Genomic DNA, 23099 nt, shown 5'->3' with positions numbered 1-23099 from the left:
GCCTGGGTTGTTTGAACTGCAGAAGAGAAGCCCCCTCCCCAGCATGGCCTGAGTCCTGAGACAGCTACTTCCTGTTTCTCAGGTGCTGTGACCCACCATGGAAACTCTTTCCTAACCAGACAACCCTTCTCCTGCCCAGGCTCACTTTGTTCAAAGTCCCATTGGACTTGTGAACTGTCTTTGACTCCATTGGAATAGAAGAAATTTTCTTTTGCCAGCTAAATGAAAATTTTCCAATAATAGGGTTGGTAGAGTTTCCCTAATGTCATTGTACACTTTAGTATTTAACTCTAGATTTTCTATTACTCTGTATCTTAACTTTAGGATCTTCAATTCATCTCCTTAATCAGACTGCAAGCTGCTCAGAAGGAAGAAGTGTTTTACATTTTAGTATTCTCACACTGCGCCTAGCATTGTGTATTCAAAAAACATTTTCTGAAGAAATACAAATGGCCAACAGGCATATGAAAAAATGCTCAACATCTCTAATCACCAGAGAAATGCAAATCAAAACCACAGTGAGATATCATCTCACCCCAGTTAGAATGGCTGTTACCAAAAAGACAGAAAATAACAAATGTTGGCGATGATGCAGAGAAAAGGGAACTCTTATACATTGTTGGTGGGACTGTAAATTGGTACAGCCACTATGGAAAACAGTATGGAGACTTTTTCAAACAACTACAAATAGAATTACCATGCAACCCAGCAATCCCACTACTGGGTATATATCCAAAGGAATGGAAATCAACAAGTTGAAGGGACACCTGCACTCCCATGTTTATCACATCTCTATTCACAATAGCCAAGATATGGAACCAACCTAAATGTTCTTCCATGGATAATTGGATAAAGAAAATGTGGTATATATACATGATGGAGTACTAATCAGCCATAAAAAAGGATGAAATTTTGCCATTTGCAGCAATGTGCATGAGCTTGGAGAAAATTATATTAAGTGAAATAAGCCATACACAGAGAGAGAAATACCACGTGTCCTCACTCATGCGGAAACTAAAAAAATACTTGATAACATAGAAATAGAGAGTAAAATAGTGGTTTCTAGAGACTGGTTGGGGAAAGGGGCGGGGAGGATGGGAAGAGGGTGGTCAGTCAATACAAAATATTAGACAGATATGAAGAACGGGGTCTATGGTTTTACAGTAATATAGGGAGACTACAGTTAACTACAAAGTAATGTGTATCTTTGAATAGCTAGTCAGGATGACAGTTGAATGTTCCTAACACAAAAAAGTGACAAATGTTTGAGGTGATGTATGTACTAAGTACTCTGATATGATCATTGCACACAGTATGAATATAGACAAAGATCACATTGTACTCTATAAATATATACAATTATCATGGGTCAATTAAGAAAAATAAATTAAAAAGAGAAATAGTGAGTAGAATAGTGGTTACAAGAGGCAAGGAAAGGGAGGGGGGCTGGGGCAGGTGGTCGACTGATGCAAAGTTATAAAGTTACAAAGTTACAAAGTTACAGTTAGATAGGAAGAATAAGTTCTGGTGCCCTAGGGTGACAATAGCTGATAATATTGTGTTGTATACTTCAAGATAGCCAGAAAAGAGGGTCTTGAATGTTATAAACACAAAGAAATGATAAATGTTTAGGTAATAGATATGCTAAGTATTCTGGTTAGATCATAGTACAATATATGCATGTATTGAAACAATAAACTGTACCCCATAAACATGTACAACAGAAAATAAATAATTTTTTTTTAAAAAGAAAAGAAAAAATAAAACTTCAAATGATATTTTTGAAGAGCTGAAAGAATAAGACAACAACAACAACAACAAAATACTTTCTTACTTCTCTGATAGCCAATTTGGGTAGAGATTACATTCAATCCAAACTAAAAGAATTTATCATATAGTGGGAAAGAATTGGAGATGAAGTTACAAAAATAGGTTTGGCCCAAACAGGTAAGATTGGGTGGACTTTTAACTTATAGGTAATACAGTTGACGTTAAGTTAAATGAGGAGAAACAGGAGCTGATCTTTGCCAATATCTTGGCAGCCTACGTGACTCCCCTCCACAGAAAGCACTTCCTGTCAATGGCCCTGATTTGGTATGAACTGGCCACTGGGCTAGTTACCACTTTATACATGCGCATCTCACCCTTCAGCTCTCTGAGATCAGAACCATGTTCTTTTGATCTTTGTAACCTGAATGTCTAGCACAGTGCTGGCTACATGTTACATGCTCAAAAAATGTTGTAGTTGATGCTGAGTCAGGTATTCAATGTTGAGCTTGAGGTGACATCAAGATGCCCAACAGAGCTTGGAAATAAGACTAGTAAATCAGTTCTAAATGGATATGATCTGTTATCTCCAGAAAACACTTTATAAAACATTATGTTCTGCAAACAAAGATCAGGGACAGGAAAACAAATGACTTAACTCATGGGGAAAAAAATGAGCCCAGTCAATGTCATTATCTTAACTTATTTTTAAAAGAGTATAAATGTGCAGACACAAAGAAATGTGGTTTGACAAAAAGGGTATAATCTAATACTGATAGAGTGAGTGGGGAAACCAAGCAAGACCTGTTCAGTTTCCTCTTGGTCTCTCTGTGCAGCATTCTTTCCTCCCAGCTATGTGGCATAACTTCTAAAATGGGGGTCTTATGATGTACAATCAGACGAGGTCAGTCAGAGAATTTCCCTATGACCAGCTTCAAGACAGAAAGACGGGGGAAGATCATATTTTTAGTTTCTATGGGCTGTCTTTAGGAGAAAAAGGAGCAGGTGAAAGGGGACCAGGACCAGAAGTTGTTCAGAGAGAGACATTCTGTTTTCTGAGGCCTGCTTCTGAGGCCCAAAGCACCCCAACATTATAACAAAAGACTGTTTTTCACTGTTATTACTCTAAAGCTGTTTCAAAGCTTCTTCAGGAACCAAGGACAAAAGCCAAAAGACTTTTAAAAAGTAGACAATGCTTATTGTTTTAGTTACTTAAGAAATAACAAGGATTATGGGAGTTATAAGCCAGAAACCATAGACAAAAACCAAGATATATATAATATCACATACAGTAACTCAGCTTCCTAGGTACTTTAATAGCAAAAACAGGGGGCATGGATGATAATCTTATAAAATTCAGACACTAAAAAGAAATAACCACTTTACAAATGAATAATTCAAATTCTGATTTTCATATTCATCTCCCGTGAGTTCTGCTATCTTGATTAAGCCCCTGAGAGCTGGTCAATTCAGAGGTAATGAGCACATTGAGTTCCTAGTGACACATACTCTTTCCCTCCCCACCAACCAGTGAAGCCTCTCTGGGCAATGAGGCTTCCTCCTCTCTTATTCACATCTGAGTTTCAGCCTTCTCTAACCAAAGTATGGTAATTTTGAGTTTGGCCTAAAACTCTTCTATTATAAGTAGGCAAAGTGACAGGTATTTCCCAGGACCACCACTCTGGTGTACAAGGGGGTCAGAAAATTGGAAGCAGTACTACATAATAATTTTTTTGAGTCAGAATCTGCTCAATGAACATTCAAACCATGTCCTCCCACTCAAAATAAACTATCTCCAGATATCCTACTATCTGTTACCTTCTTCTATGTTCCCACCTGGCTGCTGATGCCAGGTCACCAAGGTTATATCCCCAATGGCACCTGTGATGTCTGGGTGCCAATGCTGTCATACAGAGTATCCATGTCACCTTCACTATGCAATGCTTCCTGCATGTCCATTTTAGACCACGGGGTAATAGTACTTTGCATCCATCTAGCTTCGTACTAAAACTCCCAGCGACAAAGCTTTTATTTCTCTCACTCTTGTATGTTGAATCCCTCAGACTCATCCAAAAATTTCAGTGCTGGGAGCCTGATTGTGTCTTAATCCTCTGGAATCTCTCTGTTTTAGTTAGGATGTAGGCTGAGCTGCTCTTACAAAAAGACCAAATGATGATGATCTAAATAAGATAAAATTTTATTTCTGTCATGAGATAGTCCAGAAGCAAGCAGTTCTGCTATCCCAAACCCCTGGGGTCATATCTGGGTCCCAGGTGGCTGCTCCAGTTTGTACCATTTCTTCATGACTGGGATGGAGGAAAGAGACTGTGTGGTCCCTTTCCTCCTTCCCCTGCAAAGCTTATGCATCCTGACTCAGTATCCAGTCAGGTGGGTTCCTTCCCTAGTAAAATACCACAATAGTTAAAACCCAGCTATTATTTTCTACAGGATGAGAATTCGTCTAGCCTTGGCAGACTCTGGCTGCCTCCACAGTGTATAGTCACTACCTTCTATCCCATCAATTTCTCTTTCCTTAAGCAAGGAGATGCCTGGAAGACCCACCTACTTAAAAGTGCTCAGACTAATCTGAATTAGGCAAATATCCACAGCAACCCCTTAAAAATAAGAACTGGAGAAGGAATATGTAATAAAATATACACTAGGAAATAAAGTTGTTTAATTTATCATTTATTTACACATATAAATATGAATATATGCGAATAAATAAATAATAAATAAAGAGTGCTCTGTGCTCAGCACTGGGGATAAAGGTGAATTAGGCAGGCATGGTGCCTGTGCTAGACATCTTCCATGTCCACTCTCTACCTTTCTCACCCTCCTCTCTGCCAGACGACATCAGTGGGCATCCTTGTCCTCAGGTTCCCAGCAGAAATTGGGAGGGAGAAAGGAGAATGACATAGGGGTACCTGTGACCCTGGCTCCCTTCCTGTGGAGTCAGCCTGGCTGTCTGTGTCCCTCAGTCAAAGGGGACTTCTCCATTCAGGAGGTTCCTCTCTCCAGGTCCAGTGACTGCTCTCTTCTCCCACCCCTTCAGGCCTAGGGTGGCAATGGCCCCACCCTTACTAGCTCTGGGGCACTGAACTACCCCTTATGGTATTTCCATATCCTGCTCCTACCAGTGTAACTGTCCCCAACATTAAGCCCTGCTCAAAGTATCCTTTGATAGTGTGCCATCTTTTCCCTGCCTAATGGAATCTCTGTCCTCAGGGAGCTTACTATCTAATGGGAACAGACAGACAACAAACAAACATATAATTACAAATCGTTTTAAGATCCATGAAGGAAACAAAATGGATAATGTAGAAGAAAATAACAAGTTAAAATCTAATTTAGATAGGATGAAGATGGCATTTAACCCAAGCCATGGAAAATGAGAAGAAGCCAGAAGGAGTGGATTCTGGGCAATAAGGGAAGCACGCACAGAGACCCTGAGATGGGAGAGAGTTGAGTGGGCTCAAGAAGTTAAGGATTTTCAACAAAGGTGCCAAGAACACACATTGCAGAAAGGACCGTCTCGTCAATATATGGTTCTGGGAAAACTGGATATTCACATGCAGAAAAACTAAATTAAACCCTCATCTCATACCATATACAAAAATCAACTCAAAATGGATTAAAGACTTAAATGTGAAACCTGAAACTGTAAAAATACTGGAAGAAAATATAGAGTGAATACCCCATGACCTTGATCTGGGCAAAGAGTTTTTGGATATGACCCCAAAAGCACAGGCAGCAAAAGTAAAAATAGACAAATGGGATTGTACCAAACTAAAAAGCTTTTGCACAGCAAAGGAAGCAATCAATAGGGTGCAGAGATAACCTACTGAATGGAAGAATATATTTGCAACCCATTCATCTGATAAGGGGTGTATTAGTCCATTTCTGTTGCTTATAACAGAAATACCTGAAACTGGCTAATTTTGTAAAGAAACAATATTTTTTGCTTACAGTTTCTGAGGCTGGGAAGTCCAAAGCCCATGGTACACATCTGGTGAGGGCTTTGCTGGTGGCAAATCTACACAGCAATGCAGTGTCTCACGTGATGGATGGCACAGCTAGAGAGAGACTAACCACCTCACTGGCTCTCCTTTTAAAACCATCAGAACCATGCCCATGACCACCATTAAACCATCAGCTCATTACTCAGTGAATGGATCAATCCATTCACTAGGCATGGTCCTCACAATCCAATAACCTCCTAAAGGCCCTGCCTTTCGATTACTGTAATAGGATTTCCCCACCCTATTAACACTGTCACAGTGGAGATTAAGTCTCAACGAGCTTTGGGGGGACATCCAATCCACAGCAAGGGGTTAAATTCAAAACATATAGGGAATGATTTATCCTAAGGTTCAATAGTAAGAAAAAAAATAACCCAATTAAAAAACAGGCAAAGCGGGGCTGGCCAGTTAGTTCAGTTGGGTAGAGTGCAGCCTTGCAACACCAAGGTCAAGGGTTCAGTTCCCAATACATGCCAGCCATCTCCCGCCACCTCACCCCCCCCCAAAAAAAAGGCAAAGCAGTCAGTTCCCCCCCCCAAAAAAAAAATGGGCAAAAGGACCCAAATAGACATTTCTCAAAAGAAAACATACAAATGGCCAATAGGCATATGAAGAAATGCTCAACATCACTACTCATCAAGGAAATGCACATTAAAACCACAGAGATATCACCTCGCACATGTTATAATGGCTATTATAAAAAAGACAAAAGATAAGAAGTGTTGAAAAGGATGTGGAGAAAAGGAACCAACCCTTGCACACTGTTGGTGGGAATGTAAATTAGCACAGCCATTATGGAAAACAGTATGAAGACTCCTCAAAAAGTTAAAAATAGAACTACCATATGATCCAGCAATCCTACTCTGGATATATATTCGAAGGACATAAAATCAATGTATTGAAGTGCTGTCTGCACTCCCATGTTCATTTTCATTGCAGCATTATTCACAATAGCCAAGATATGGAATCAACCTAAGTATCCATCAATGGATGAATGGAATACTCTATTAGTCTGTTTTTCGTTGGTCATAACAGAATACCTGAAACTGGGTAATTTAAAAAGAAACAGTATTTATTTCTTACGGTGTTAAAGGCCGAAAAGTCCAAGGTCCAGGGGGTGCATCTGGTGAGGGCCTCTTCTTGTTGGGAACTCTCTGCAGAGTCCTGAGGCAGCACAGAGAATCACATGGTGAGAGAGCTGAGCAAGAGTGTGTTAATGTGCTTACTTGCTCTCCTTATAAAGCCACCAGTGCCCCTCCTGTGACAACCCACTCATCCATTAACCCATTAATTCATTAATCCATGAATGGATTAATCTATTCAACAGGGCATAGCCTTCATGATTCAATCACCTCCCAAAGGCCCTACCTTTCAGCACTACCACACTGGGGATCAAGTTTCCACATGAGCTTTGGAGGCAACAAACATCCACATCACAGCAAATAGTATTCAGCTTTTAAAAAGAAGAAAATCCTGTCATTTGTGACAACACGGATAAACCTGAAGAACATTATGTTAAATAAAATAAGCCACACACAGAAAGACAAAAACACTACATGATCTCACTTACATGTGAGATCCCAAAAAGTCACTCTCACAGAAACACAGAAAATGGTGATTACCAGAGGCTGGGGGATGCATGGATTGGGGATATATTGGTCAAAGGACACAAAATTTCAGCTAGACAGGAGAAGAAGTTAAAGAGATTGTATGTTATGACTATAGTTACCAACATTATATTATATACTTACTAAAAAATTGCTGAGAGTAGATTTTAAGTGTTCTCACCACAAAAAAAGATAAGTATATGATGTAATGCATATGAAAAATAGCTTGATTTTACTATTTCACACTGTACACATATATCAGAAGGTCATGTTGTTCATCATACATAATACAATTTTAACTTGTCAATTTTTTTAAAAAGCCATGAATAGGAAATTCAAAAGAAATAAAGAGAAATAGTCAATAAACATACGAAAATAAAAGAAAAAAGACCAGTTTGCCAAGTGGTATGAAATAGAGTTGAAGAATTCAGCAGACTTAGAGACAGACTCAAAAACACTTGCTTATAGTGAGTTTTAAAAGGATTTTCTCAGCTCTAAAGATTATATATATGGGTTTTTGTTATCCTTTCCTAATTCCCCAACTATTAACATCTCAGTTTAGTTAATATTTAAGGGCATTTTAAATTGCCATGTGAATCATTATTCTGGTAAAGTAAATAGACATTTAGGGAAATCTTATTTCAGCCTGCACCCAAAATACAGCTTATCCAAACCCCCTGCCCCTCACTACTTTTCCATCTAAAGACATTGTTATTAATTCACATATTCAATTAGCTAAAACCCTCTAATGGCTCTCCTTCCATGGAGATCTGCCTGACTGGAATACATTGTCAGTTAAGTGCCCAGCTCCAGAATGTCATTTAAGAGCCCCACGGAATTTGATATTTTATAAACAACATTTTAAAACTGGTGGCTTTGGATGAGGACTCAGAGGAACTGACTTCTTTCAGTCTTTTCTTAGGAGAAGGCCCTTAGTTTGGGCCTCAATCCCTTCACCCCACATCTGTCTGTTGAAGTGATCGAACTAGACCCCATAGGACCCACCGCAGCTCTGATGGTCTTTGAGGCTGGGCAGTCAATTTCTGTCCTATTGGGAAAGTTTTGATATCCTTAAGATAAGACATTTCATTCTAGACCACTCTGACCCAAGCTTTCAGAATGGTAAGTGTTTTAGTCAGTTTTGTGTTGCTATAACAGAATTACCTGAGACTGGGTAATTTATAAAGGAAAGAGGTTTATTTGGCTTATGATTCTGGGACAGCTGCATCTGCCATGGGCCTCAGACTGCTTCTACTCATGGCAGAAAGTGTCAGGCAGCTGGCAGGTACAAGCAGATCACATGGCAAGAGGAAGCAAGAAAGAGAAAGCAAGAGAGAGAGAAGGTGCCAGGGTCTTTTTAAGCAACAACCTCTCACGGGAATAACAGAGCGAGAACTCACTCATTAATCCCCTCTACCCCAGGGAGAGCATTAATCCATTCATAAGGGATCCGCCCGCATGACCGCAACAGTTTCCAACACTGCCACATTGGAGATCAAATTTCCACATGAGTTTTGGAGGGGACAACATATCCAAACTCCATCAGTAAGCCTCACTCTATCCAATTCACAGTCTGCATTATTTCTTCACCTCTTCTGGTTCCTCACTGGGCAACAGCATAGAGGACTCCTACCCTCAGAAGATACATCTATCACTCGGTCTAGTTTGAGAGTGTTGTGTCATTCATGAATATCAGTTGCTAGCTGTGATGGTTAATTTAACATGTAAACTTGGCTAGGTACACAGTGATATTTGGTCAAACACCAGTCTAAATGTTGTTGTTATGATATTTTTAGGTGAGATTTTAGTTCATTAAGGATTTAAATCAATAAACTTTGAGTAAGACATTACACTTCATAATGTGGTGGGCCTCATCTAATCAGTTGATGGCCTTAAGAATAACAGAGTTCCCCCGAGGAAGAGGGAATTCTGCCTCCAGACTGCCTTTGGACTCAAGCTACAACATCAACTCTTCCTTGGGTCTCCATCTGCCAGTTCACCCTGTGGATTCTGTATTTTCTAGCCTCTACAATGGGGTTAGCTAATTCATTAGGAAGTTGAATTTGAAAACTCTTTTATGAACCGTTCTCTAGGTGTTCAAATCAATTCATCCAAATCAGTAGTGAGGAGACTCATCTTCTCCCAGAGCTGCCACAACTTGGTCATTAGCGCAAGTTGCTTAATCCTCCCAAGCTCCAGACTCCCATTTGTAAAATGAATGTAAAGTGACTATTCTGCTGGTTTTGGAAGATTGGCACAAAGATCATGAAAAAAACAAACATACAAAAGTATTGCATAAATGGTATGATTAAGCGATGGCACTAAGGTAAGCCTTATTACATTTATTGTAACTTGCACACATGTATAATTAGGAAATATTCCACCCACAAAAACACACCCTGTTTCTTAGATTGAGTTAAAGCATACCAATATCTGACTGGAGTAAATGTTTCTCCAGCTAACTGATCGAATATAGAGCACACTGCATTGTGCATTGAGAGAAGAGAAAATCATAAATAGTGATTTTTTAAATAAACTAAGAGCTGGAGTTCACTTTAATAAAATAAGATAAGTAGATATTGTAGATCATTGTTTATCTCCCTCACTTTGGTTCTTTGAAAAATGAATTATGTAAGCTGCCCCAACCCCTGCTGGGAATTTTGTGGACAAATAATTAAAAAGAAGGAAAGAGAAATAAAGGGAGAAAATGAAAGAAATGGTGAAGGGAGGGAAGGAACGAGTTCTCTAACGAGTGATACATGCAACTGCTGATAGGCCTTAAGTGAAAACAAGAAATAGGTTTCTATGGTTAAATAAGTTTGGTAAATAATGAGTTAATAAAATTAAACAAGTTTCTTCAGTACAGAATTTCTCAGAAACTTTAAGATGTTAATATGCACAGTGAAGTGGAAGATGCAACCGTTTGCATTTTCTGAGATTTTCCCATTTTCTCAAAATTCTTTGAAAATGGAATCTCCCTCCACCCCACCATCATCTCACAGGAAGAGCAAAACAGCCTGAAAAGCCTTGGTGTGCTGAGAAAGGTCTTAGACTAGACATCAGGAGTTCTAAGTTCTGGCCCCCTGGCCTATGCTGTTGGCAGATTGCTTTCAATTCTTTTAGCCTCCAAGTTCTGATATATAAATAAGGTGATTGCATCATCTAAGATCTCTAAAGATTCCTTCCAGCTCAAATACCTGTCAGCTCAAATATTCTACAATTCTATAAAAGAAAGTGAACAGAAATATATGACATTTCCTGAGAAGTAACAAAGCACATTTTGGTAAAACAAAAGAGCCCATATTTGTACAACCTGTACAGTCTTTGAAGGCATTTTTACTCAAATCACACAGCCCTGAAAGGCAGCAACATTTATTATGCCCCCTTTACAGCTGAGGAATGCTTCTAACAGGCTTCCCCAACTCAGATAATGCTCCCTTCAAATCCACCCTCCACATGGTGTCAGAGTTTTAGTTTCTAACACTAAAGACTGCCCATATCTATCCCTTTCTCAAAACCCTTCCATGGCTCCCCACTGCTTACCTAATAAAGCCCAAGCACCTTATTGCAGTAGGCAGGACCCTACTGCCTCCCCAGCCTCCTTACCCACTGCCCCTTTCCTCTACTCTATTTTCCAGCAACCCCAGCCCATTTGTGACACATGTGCACCCTCTCTCTGTCTCTCTGTCTCTGTCTCTCTGTCTCTGTCTCTGTCTCTGTCTCTGTCTCTCTCTCTCTTTCTCTCTCTCTCTCTGATGGAAGAGGAAACAGGGGAGAGAGAGAAGTGTCACTGGAAACAGACGCAAAAAGAATTGCAGATTGGGGGAGCTGCTCAGCAGAGTCAGTGAGGCCATGAGGTCCAGAAAGACACGGACTAAAATGCTGTGATAGTTAGGGACACCATTGGCCTCAGGAAGGACAGCTCTGCAGGAATAATGGTGGCAGGAGCTAGAATTCAGCACATGGAGGAATGAAACAGAAGTGAGGGTGGGAACAGCTCGACAGAAAACTCTGTCAAGGAACATGATCTTTAGAGGAAAAGGAACAGTACGGAGGTAGCTTTAAGAAGGAGCCAAGGCAAAAAAAGAGGGTTTTTAGAGTGGGAGGATATAAATTTGGGATCATAGGTTGGTAGGAAAAGACAATAGAGAGGGACACACTGAAGACACAGGCAAGAGAAAAGGTGTCTTGATGAGCAAGCTTATGTACGTCAGCAAGTGTTCTTTGAGCAACCCTACCACACACCCAGACTGGGTGAGGGGCGCGGTCCTGCTCTCCCACAGCACACGGTGCACACCCATCTACAATACTGATTTTTTTTCATCCCACACACTGTAAGCCACTTGGATGAGCTCCCCGTTGCTGCTGTCACGAATTACTACAAACTTAGTGGCTTAAAACCACAAAAACGTATTATCTTACCATTCTGGAGGGCAGAAGTCTAAAATGGGTCTAATGTCTAAAATCAAGGTGTTGGCGAGGCTGTGTTCCTTCTGGAGGCTCTAGAGGAGAATCCATTTCCCTGCCATTTCCAGATTCCTTGCCTTATGGTCCCTTCCTGACATCACTCCGACCTCTGCCTCCACTGCCACATCTCATTCTCTCTGACTCTAACTCTCCTGCTCCCTCTTTCCCTTATAAGGACCCTTATGATTAGTTGGAGCCCACCCAGATAATCTTCCCATCTCAACAGTCCAATTTAACTACATCTGCAAAGTCCATTTTGCTGTGTAAGATGACATATTTACAGGTTTGGTGATCAAAACATGCACATTTTGGGGGCCCAGTCTGTCTAGCACACCCCTCAAGGGCAGGACCACGTCTTGCTCATCCCATATGCTAAATGCCTGGATCATAGTCCATGCTCACTGAATGTCAGCCCCCTTCTCTCTACCCTTTACACAGTGCTTTCATGTATTCTTCATATAGTTTTCACAGCTGTCCTGTTGAGGGTGAAACATTGTTATTCAGGGGAAAGGGCACTAGATTAAAAACAAAAGATCTAGATTCCCAGTCCCAGATTTCCCCATTTTCCAAATGGGAAAACTGAGGCTCAGGCAGGTAAACGACTATGTCATATCCAAGCGGTGAAGCTGGGGTCTGAAGCGCACTCTCTTCCATTTTAGTACACTAATTCGTCAGCCTAAAAACGGGTTGTTTTACTATATTACGGAGGTAGGACAAGAGCCTGATCAGCACCTTCTACTCATGTCAGTTAAGAGGGAGGGATGGATATTTGTAATAGTCTTAGCTTCTCCAAAGGTTATATACATAGATTTACTTCACGAAGAACCCTAAAACAGTTATGCTTTGTTCTCACCGAGTAACTTTCCTTTTACCTCATTTGATTTCACTGTTTATTTCCTAAGGAAAGAATAATCCATGAACTTTGGGACCCTAGAATGCCAAACATAGGCCACACTTCCCTGTATTGTGCTGTTTGTGTAATTCTTGACATTGGCACAAGCCTCGGTCCAGATGAGGCTGTTTTATGTCCTCTCTGGAAATTTCCTCTGGTGCTCAGGCTGCCTGAGGTTTGCTGCATTGGATGACAGATAGTAATTCTGGCTGAAGTTACCATCGCTCTTTCCAGCTCTTTATGGCTTTGAAGACATATGTTCCCAGACCAAACTCCTGCCTCTGCTCCTTTATTCTTTCTTGCAAAATCCCCTTCCACTCACTGCAGATCTACTTTGAAGGTTGAGACTGCCAGGAAATCCACTCAGTGCTATTCCAAGCCAAAAAGTAGGTGAAATTTAAAGCAGGTACTTGAGACAATTTAGTTTTTTATCAATACACATTACTCTAGTCCTCAAATCATTTCCACTTTTGTTTGCCATACTTTTAATAGTACATCCTACTATTAACTCTATTCTACACTGCCTAAAAACTTCAAATATGAAGGTACTCCAAAAAGTTCATGGAAAAATAGAATTAAAAGATATTACAAATCTTTCTATGAACTTTTTGAAGTACCTTCATACTCAGGATAAACTTCAAATATTTTATCGTTGTGATTATCATTTTTATTTTACATTCTCCCCACAAATTTGTCTTTTTTTCTCCTGTATTTCTTGTATCATTTTTCCACTTTTCACTACTTTCTTTCCAATGTTGAAAAAATTTAATTATTTTCTTCATCCCCGTAGTGAATGTCAGTTGTTTTATCTGCCTAACATATCTTTTCTATTTTTCAGGTAACTACTTCTACAGCTCTCAAAAATGAACATGACTCTGGGGAAACCACTAATTACAGTGCCACCTACACACGGCACACACATGACACGCACACACATGCACACACACACACCACTGCCGCCACCACCAACACCATCTGCTACAGGGCTGGGAGAGCGGCCAGGATCAAGCCAGGTACAGCCTGGATATAGCCATGTGATAGGCTACAACCTTAGTTGAGCCAGTCAGAATCTTTCACTGTGATTAATATGCATTGAAGCATGGGGGCGGGGGCGGAAATCCACTCATTCCTCAATGGTCACTAATCTGGCCAAGGCTCTGGAACAATGAATAAATTGTATGAGCTACATTGGCCGTGTTGCATGGAGAAAATCTACCTGCTGTAGGAGAGGAGAGCTGCATCAGGCAAAGAGCAGCAGAGGGAAGAGACGGGCAGAGAGAGAATCCCAGTACCCAGCAGACCCACCCCATTCTTTCTAGTTGCATGAACCAATGAATCCCCTGTTTTCTTCAGTCAATTTTAGTTGGATTTTTGTCACCTGAAATCAAAGAATTCCCATCTGGGAAATGCAAATCAAAACCACATTGAGATACCATCTAACCCCAGTTAGGATGGCTAAAATCCAAAAGACTCTGAACGATAAATGCTGGCGAGGCTGCGGAGAAAAAGGAACTCTCATACATTGTTGGTGGGACTGCAAAATGGTGCAGCCTCTATGGAAAATGGTATGGAGGTTCCTTAAACAATTGCAAATAGATCTACCATACGACCCAGCCATCCCACTGTTGGGAATATACCCAGAGGAATGGAAATCATCAAGTCGAAGGTATACCTGTTCCCCAATGTTCATCGCAGCACTCTTTACAATAGCCAAGAGTTGGAACCAGCCCAAATGCCCATCATCAGATGAGTGGATACGGAAAATGTGGTACATCTACACAATGGAATACTACTCAGCTATAAAAACGAATGAAATACTGCCATTTGCAACAACATGGATGGACCTTGAGAGAATTATATTAAGTGAAACAAGTCAGGCACAGAAAGAGAAATACCACATGTTCTCACTTATTGGAGGGAGCTAAAAATTAATATATAAATTCACACACACACATACACACACACACACAAACCGGGGGGGGGGGGGGAAGAAGATATAACAACCACAATTATTTGAAGTTGATACAACAAGCAAACAGAAAGGACATTGTCGGGGGGGAGGGGGGGAGGGAGAAGGGAGGGAGGTTTTGGTGATGGGAAGCAATAATCAGCTACAATGTATATCGACAAAATAAAATTTAAAAAAAAAAATAAATAAAATAAAATTTTTTTACTCTGAAAAAAAAATAAAAAAAAAAAAAAAAAGAATTCCCATCTAATACCATCCTTTCTCCCAATCCTTCTACTTTTCTCCTGTTATGCCCAGAATGTCTCATATAACTTTACTTTTTTTGTTTACAACTAATTTTAAATTGTAAATCATTTTTAACCACTCAGGATGCCCCAAAATCTATAATGGATATAATAAAACTGCATTTTTCTGGAGCATTAAAAACCCAAAGACATACTCTTTCCCAGGATTGAGTTGGGTCTTCCTGGAAAAATACAGCCTCTAATTCACATCTGTACATTCTGGTGCATAGCATATGTTGAATTCTAAGCACCATTATAATGACTGATGTACAGAAAAGCCCTGGCTGTCCTAACTGGAGCCCCCTGGAGCCATTAGGCTTCTGGAACAGCTCCAGGTTCAAAAATGACTGAAAAGCTTGAACAAAAAAAAAGCAAAAATGTCTCAGTAGTAGAGAAGCAATTTCTGAGAATTCCCAACATCAATGGAGTCACAAATGCTGAGAACCTAAATTCATCCCATGGCTGTGAAATGGAAGAAAAACATTCATTGGATGGCATTACCTATACATCTCATTATCCAAGAAACATGAGTGAAATGACAGGAAATAGAATTTAGAAAGACAGAAAGTAGGAAAAAAAAGGAAGACAGTGAGAAATGCGAATACATGTGGAGACAGAGGTAAAGACGGAGTTGAGCTGTGGTTCCAACACAGTGAGCAGCAGATACTTTGCTACTGTGTAAGAGACTTACCAGGACAAGATAGCTAAGAAGTGTGACTAAGGCGAAGGGAGCCCGAGGAGGGTGCCAGCAGGACAGAGTAGATTTTTACCCACATGTGGTGTGAAAAGAGAAGCCAACAGTCCCCTGTCCTCTAACCCATACTCTTTGAAACATCCATGGACTTCGTCAAAGGCATGGCACCTTGTACATAGTTTAGCAGTCTGTGGGGGTGTTTCTTGTTCACTGCATCAAGGCAAAACTAAGCCTTAACAGTAACTTTGCTAGCACCATATTGTAAACAAAAGTTTCGCGTGTCAGTGAAGCCACTCCTTGATTTAAATTGGTTTTTAAAATTTTTTTATTTATTTTTTTAGATTTGTGCAAAGTGCAAAAATATATATTTTTTAAATAGAATATAAAACATTTGAAACAAAATATATTTGATAATCTTAAAGGAGAAAATGGATTCCATGTACCCAGTTGCTCTAACAAGAACTGCACCTTGTGTGTGTTTGCTTGTTTGGTTGTCTGCACAGCAGCTAGGGGAGGGGAGTATAGCAAAGGTGCTATCGTGGGAAAAAAGTAACTCCCAAAGGTCTGCTGGGAAAGCTAGGCAAGAGGGGCTTTCCCCTCTGGTAGGCTAGGGGCTCCAGGAGCAGCAGTATATAGCAAACACGCTTAAGCTTTTCCTCTGTCCCTTACCTTTGTATTTCCCAAGTCATTGGTCACCTTTGTTAATCACTGAAGCCCATCTGCACTGATGCTTTGTGGAATTAAGGGAGGAGCCCGTGTCCACACTGGGACTAATCAGTTTACAGAAAGCTACAGACACTATGAGAAGTTGGTTACGGGACACCAAGAGGTGCCCAGACCCAGGGAAGTCATCTGGAACAAAATGACCAGCTGAGAAGAGAAGCCACAACCAAGATAGATTTGTGGGACACGTAAGCATTCCTTGGGGCTTCTCAGGAGTATCTGGGGAGGGGTTATAAAAAGATATTGCATTTTCTGTGCATATGGAAAGGATGCTTACGTCATCATTATTGTTATTACTGTTACTATTATTCAGAGTAAGCGTGGTCTTAAAGTCCGGAGAACTTGAGGATGTAAGTTTACATTAAAAGCAAGGGGAACACTGAAAAACGCAGGTAGATCAGGACAATATTATTTATGTACCCTGTGATATTGATGCTCAGAAGAGGCGACAACAACAATTAATCTAAGCATGCAGACGTATATTAAAGATGCATTTTCCACAAATCAAAAAACTGACACTACTTTCTCTATATTTTCAGCCATACAACATCAGAGTTATCCTATTTCTGGTTCAAAGCTCAATGAAAAATCATAATGTTTTATGAATAATTGAAGCTGACTGAATCATGTACATTTTTCTAAAGGCTAATTTTGATGTTTCAAACCAAGGTACAGCATCAGAAGGCTAAATATAGTTGGGGAAAAGAACTATTAAATCATCTCATAAGAAAACCTGCAAGTGGAAGAAGAATATTTTGAAGATGTTTTCACTGTCAATAATGCAGATATTAGAGAAAAAAATAAATTGTATTCACATGAGAAAACATCTCGTACCCCATTAAAGTACATAAAAATTTTCTATCATTAAATGCTGTTATTGTATTAAAATAAGTTATTGCAGGACCATTAGACCTGTGAAAGTGACTGATCACACCTGAAGTGTATGAAGTCATTTTCAAAGTCAGTTGTATGAGTAACAGGCAAGTCCGGAAATATGAAATCCAGAACAAATCTGGGGGCTCTTTTGGAACATGGGGGTGGCAGACACTTTACCTTTTCTTCCAACTATTACAGAACCCACTGATTTCGGCTGAGCTTCTGAGTTCCTGGAATGAAGGTTACAATTCCCACTCACCTTTGTGGTTAGGTACAACCATATGACCAAGTCCTGACCAACAGCATGTAAATGGAAGTGTTGTGCTCAGCTTTGAAAAGTGTCCGAAAAGGGAGAAGGCATGGTTTTCTCCTTTCTTTTCTCCTTTCTGTTGGCTGATGTGGGCAATAACTGAAGATTCAGCAAACATCTTGGACCACACACAATGCCCCTAAGGGACGGCAGAGAAGAAACCTGGAGGAAGCCTGGGTTCCTGACGAATTTATACCACCCCTGGGTGCTGACCTCCAGTTTTTACATAAGATAATGAAATGTTCTAGTTTAAAACATCATACTTGGGTTTTCTACCACAAGACACTGAACCCAATCCTAAAAAAAATAAAAGGAAAAGAAAATCACTGCATCTCTTTCCTGGCTTGGGCTTCGGAGGATGTAGATTTCTAGCAAAGAGATTTTTGGGTGACATATTTAAAAACTGATAATCAACTCATGAAGATAAGCCAGGAACTAGAAAGTTAAAGATCCAGCTCAGTCATTTCTCTATCTTTGGGGCACATGTGGAATGGGAAGATTCTGTAAAACTCTGCAGCAATTATACCTAGTAGACCACACGATTTAGATTCTGCCTAGTTTGGGTTCTTCCACCTCTCCATACTTATTTTCCTATTTTTCTCCTTCAGCAGTTAGCAAAGTTTTGTTTTTGTTTTTGTTTTATTTTGGTTTTGTTTGGGACAAAATTAAAAGAACAAGGACCTCCTGACACTTGCACACCTGTGTAGAGGTGACAGTAGAAATAAGTAAGAAACCCCTAAATGAGTACTTCCGACCCCTACACCTTTCCAGCACAAATATTTTGTAATCCTCTCTTTGCTATCCTAAAATAAAATTGAGCACTAATATATCCTATCTGCACCTATAAATAAAGAAATCAATATAATCTCCAAAAATATTATAAAAGGAAATAAGTTGATAATAATGTTTTTTCCTATGTAAATGCTCAAGTATGATCACACTAGGAAATAAAAATGCCCCCACATTTTCAAAATGTTCCCCAGGAAACTGCTACCCTAAAAGGTGACAAAACTTCAAGATCAGAATAGTGTCTCTTCCTTCTCTACAGGAGCTTCTCCTTCCAGGGACAATTCTGAACTTCTTGATTTTCTTAAGAAATGTAGCATTTTCTTACAGCAATGTTATTTCAAATGTGTTCTACGGTAAGCAAATGTCCTGTTAATAGGTGCTATGATAAAAGAAAATTTATAGTCTAATTGTTTAAGAAACATCAGTTTAACCAATATTGAGTTTTTTTTTTTTTTCTATGACATTTCAGTCTCAAAGATGTCACTGTGCACTGTGAAACTAATTGCCAAGCATTTTTCATCACAGAACCCTTTTTCACTGGAACATGTCTTGGGTCCAGGTTTCCCAGAAGAAAATTAGAAAACACTGCCTTACATCCTTTCAAAGAGCACATTGACATGAAGAAGAGAGGCTTTTTGGAGGATCAGAAAGCCACTGGTGGAAGAGAAACCTTTAATTGATTAATTCATTTTGCAGGTAAGTGCCACATTAGGCTGCCCTGAAAGGTCATGAATTTAGCCGTATTTCACTTGGCTTTCATGAGAGGAAGCCAAATGTGTAAAAACCATCTGACAGCAGAGACTTTTTCAGGAAAGCCCAATTTTAATGCTGCTGGTGGTATTGACACATATTTGAGCTCATATTTCACACCATATGCATCTATAGCCATCTTAACAAGACATCACGGGAATTATCTGTTCATAACGTTGACAACGAAGCATTAGAAAAGGGTATATGCTGTTCAATACCTTTCAAGAGTATGTTTTTCTAGAAGTATTCATAATATTTATTACTTCTGAAGTTCTTATTTTGTATAACGACATTTTTACAATCACTGTTTCCTTTCATCCATACTACCTGCCTATAAGCTATCATTAGTTCCATCTTAAGATAAAGAACCTGCAACTCGGTATAGTTAAATGTCAACATCACAGAAATTTTTAGTTGCAGAACTTGGACACAACCCAGGTCCATTCTGCTGTAAACTCCATGTTTTTTCCACTGCCTCCCTTAAATGAGGGAAAAATTTTAGAACGTTTTCCATTAAAAAAAAAAAATCAGTTACAGCAATTAAAAGTTAACCATTAGCTATCAGGAAAACAGCCATCCACAAATACCCACAGTCACTCATTCCTTGAGGGGGCCATCATCATGGGTTAGTGCACACAGTTTAACTGACAAACCTACTCTGAACTGCTGAAAAGTTTACAAGATCTAAAATATCATCATGTTTTTCTTCCTCCCTCATTGTCACCTGGTTTCAACTTCAAGGTGTGTTCTTTGAAAACCACTTGTTTCCAGTGACTCATTTTGAAATCACTGATCTCATCTTCCTGGTTCTTTGCAAAGCCAGGAAGGGAGATCAACATCACATTGTTTTCACCTTCAAACACACTTGCCCTATAACCGGAAGAATCCAGAACTGTTATTGTTAATTCATTGAATAACATGTTCTTGTTTCATCTTTTCATAAGAGCAAACATCCATTTTGAGAATAGGGCTCCCTGCTTGCCATCTGCTTAATCCACCAGCAATTTTCAACCAACATGTTTGGAAAGGATTCACCTATTCAATCAACACATGTTTAGTGAGCATCTACTTTGTACCAGATACCGTTCTATATTTTGGAAATACAGCAGTTAAAACAGATGAGAGCTTTGTCCTTTGGAGTTTGTACTCTAATGGGAGGAGTAAGATGATAAACATATAAATAAAAATGATCATTCCAGACAATGAAAAGATCTATGAAGGAGCATAAAAGAGGACGGCACAGCAGAGAGACTGGGGTGAAAGATGTCTATAGATTGGGGGCTCAGGGACAGCCTTCCTGAGAAGTAAACATTTGAGCTGAGATCAGAATGGCAATAAGGAGACAGCAATGACATGACTTGGAGGCAGATAATGCCAGGTGGAAAGAAGAGCATTAAGATGAGAACAAAACTGAGGGATTTGAGGAATACAAAGGAGGCAGATACAGCTGGAAAGTGGTAAGGGAAGAGGAAAAGAGTAGATGAGGTCAGAGAGGTTATCAAGGCCCAGAGCCTGTGGCAGAGAATTTGGATTTCATCCCAAGTGCAGTGAAAAAACATTGAAGGATTCTGAGGCTGCTGTTTGGAGAGTTGAATATAGGCTGTCAAAAATGGACCAGAAAGAACAGTTAGGGGTGATTACTGCCGTAGTTTGGGGAAGAAATAACAATGTTTAGACTGGGTAGTTTAGTGAAAATGGGAGTAAGTGAATGTCTTTCAAGACAGAATTGCCAGAATTTGCTGATAAACTGCATGGGAGAAATGAGAATGACTTCCAGAATTTTGCCTAAACAACCGGATTGATACTGGTGACATTTTCTGAACTGGGAAGACTAGGAGAGGCATACATTTGGGGGAGGGAAATCCAGTGAGGTGTTGGACATGTTAACCTTGAGATTCCTTTTAGCCATCCAAATAGAGATGTCAGGTAGGCAGCTGAGTACACAAGAGGTCAGAGGAGGGTATCACAGCCAGAGATATATACAGTATCCATAAGGATACCCCTGAGGGCTGCACTCCTTGTAAAGTGCTACTCCAGCTTTCAAACATAGCCATTTCCATTCCCCATGTATAACTGATCTACTCTTAGAATTAATTCTCCCTGAAAGTATCTAGTTTTCATCCGGTTTCTCTCTAACTGGGGCCTTTCTCAGCTCTCTTCCTTTGTCATCAGTGTCTTCTTGAAATGCAAACAGAACTAATACCCACCGAGGCCAAACTGAATGAACTTGCAAATCTTAAGTAAGGTTACAACTTGCATTCCAAGACAATCTAGATGACTTTTGTAGGATTCTTAAAAAGCATGGCTTCTGACCACCAGTCTGATCTATGGATTCTTTCACCAATCTTCGCCTCTTCACCCCTCCTGACACTCTTTATTTTCCTCTTCCAGGAAAGTTTTCCTTTCTCTTTCCTATAAGGTCTAGATTTCAGACAACAGCCAGCTAATCAACCTCAGATATTTAAAAGATAAGTCATCTCCAGGTATATTTGCTTTTTACCTTGGAGCTTGAAAGAACAAAATAAACTGAAGATCAAATAAATGGCTCCTAGATGCTAGGATTTCAAGTAGAACCTCTCCAGTCTCAATACATGGGCTGGTTTCTTTCCTGTGGCCTGCTCTGTCCATTGTTTTTTCATCTTTTCCATCTTAGATATTCCCTTCCGCAGGAAATTCCGACACATACTACAACATGGATGAACCCGGAGGACATTATGTTAAGTGAAATAAAAACACAAATAGTGTATGATTCCACTTATTCGAGGTATCTAGACTAGTCAAACTCTTAGAAACAGAAAGTAGAATGGTGGTTGCCAGGGCTGGGGAAGGAGGAAATAGAGAATTGTTGTTTAAAGGGTATAGAGTTCCAGTTTTGAAACGTGAGAAAGTTCTGCAGATTGGTTGCACAACAACGTAAATATATTTAACACTACTAAACCGTACATTTAAAAATGAGTAAGATGGTAAATTTTATATTATGTTAAGCCACAATTAAAAATTTTAAATGTTTTAAAGCTAAAAGAGCAAGTCGGAGAGATTTGAAGGACAAAAAGGATTCAACACACTGTGGCTTTGAAGATGGCGGGGTCCACATGATGAGGAATTCAGGTGGCCTCCAGAGGATGGGCTCAGCCAGAAATCAGGACACTAAGTCCCATAAACATAAAGAACTATAAGGAACTTAATTATGCCAATAACCTGAAAGAACTTGGAAATGCATTCTTTCCCAAATCCTCCATGTAAGGGCCAGCCTGACACCTTGATTTTAGCTTTGGGAGACCCCAAGCAAAGAACCCACTTGTGTAAGTTGTCCAAGCTGTCCTTGGAGCAGCAGAGCAACAAAGGGTGCAGAAAGTGTCAGCAAAGACGGGTGGTCAGGAGCACCTTACTCTCCCTTGGCACTTACATGATGTGGAAGGAATCCAGAAGTTCCTGGATGCCTAGTGGAATGTGGACTATAAAGTGCTGGCTGGTGAACGTCCTGAAGGCAAACACAGGCAAAGCCACAGGAATGGAGTTGCTGGGAATCTGAAGCACCAAGGGCCTGATCAACTGGAGACAATGGCTGAGCTCTTCGGGACCCATCATCATGCATCACCCATCCTGAAAGATCATAACCTGAGTTACAACAGCCAGATGCTCAGTAGCAGCTTTAATGTGAATAGAGGCTGGTATCCAAAGACCAGCTAAGACAAGCTTAACTAGAGCACCAAATGCAAGCAAAGGAGGATGATGTGTGTCATTCACCTGTTGACTGCTTCCTGGACACCATTAGTTCATGCAAACCTTCCCCTGCTCCCAGACTACATCCACGCCCTTTGAGAAGGGAGTTAGAACATTCGAAGTGATTGATTTTTTATCCAAAAGAGACAGAGTTACCCTGAAATTGGAAATTTTATGGTTTTCCAACATTGCCAGAAATTCCAGAGCAAGGTTAAATCAGTAACCA

The sequence above is a fragment of the Cynocephalus volans genome, chromosome 4 (assembly GCF_027409185.1).
Source record: "Cynocephalus volans isolate mCynVol1 chromosome 4, mCynVol1.pri, whole genome shotgun sequence".
Lineage (NCBI taxonomy): Eukaryota > Metazoa > Chordata > Mammalia > Dermoptera > Cynocephalidae > Cynocephalus > Cynocephalus volans.
Note: the sequence above shows the minus strand (reverse complement) of the source record.